The 397-nt window shown below is 29.7% G+C and overlaps 1 protein-coding gene across 1 annotated transcript in view; it reads left to right on the forward strand.

Moving 5' to 3' along the window:
• The window catches only part of LOC119590625 (wiskott-Aldrich syndrome protein family member 2-like), a gene marked incomplete in the record, with an annotated part of 42,196 nt that overhangs the window by 40,954 nt on the left and 845 nt on the right, over nucleotides 1-397 (forward strand). The window contains 1 exon segment of the mRNA XM_037939304.1: nucleotides 7-397.

Here is a 397-nt window from a genome sequence, read left to right on the forward strand (position 1 = left end):
CAACAGTCACAGCTAAAAGTTTCCCTGAGTAGAAGTAATATTGAATTTGTGTTTTAGATATTTAATCTTTTCTGAACTATATTCTTTTCCTGATGAAATTTAAGTGTACATTATCTATTTCTATTTCATCATGGCATTTCAAACATCTTAAAATAGGTGAGTTATGCCATAGACAGCATGATTGATACATAGAATGTTCTGTATTTCATGAATGTATATGCAAACTTATATATTCTTAATAAGGGATTTTGTATATTGTTTTCTTTGAAGAATAGTCTTCATTCAGTGTTCAAATGTTAACAATTTGGTTAAGAATCTTTATTTGTTATACTGCAGTATGCGAAGCAGTGCAGTTCTCCTTCCTACTGCTGGGACAGATATTTCCATGATTATATCA

This window comes from Penaeus monodon, chromosome 27 (genome assembly GCF_015228065.2).
Source record: "Penaeus monodon isolate SGIC_2016 chromosome 27, NSTDA_Pmon_1, whole genome shotgun sequence".
Classification (NCBI taxonomy): Eukaryota; Metazoa; Arthropoda; class Malacostraca; order Decapoda; family Penaeidae; genus Penaeus; species Penaeus monodon.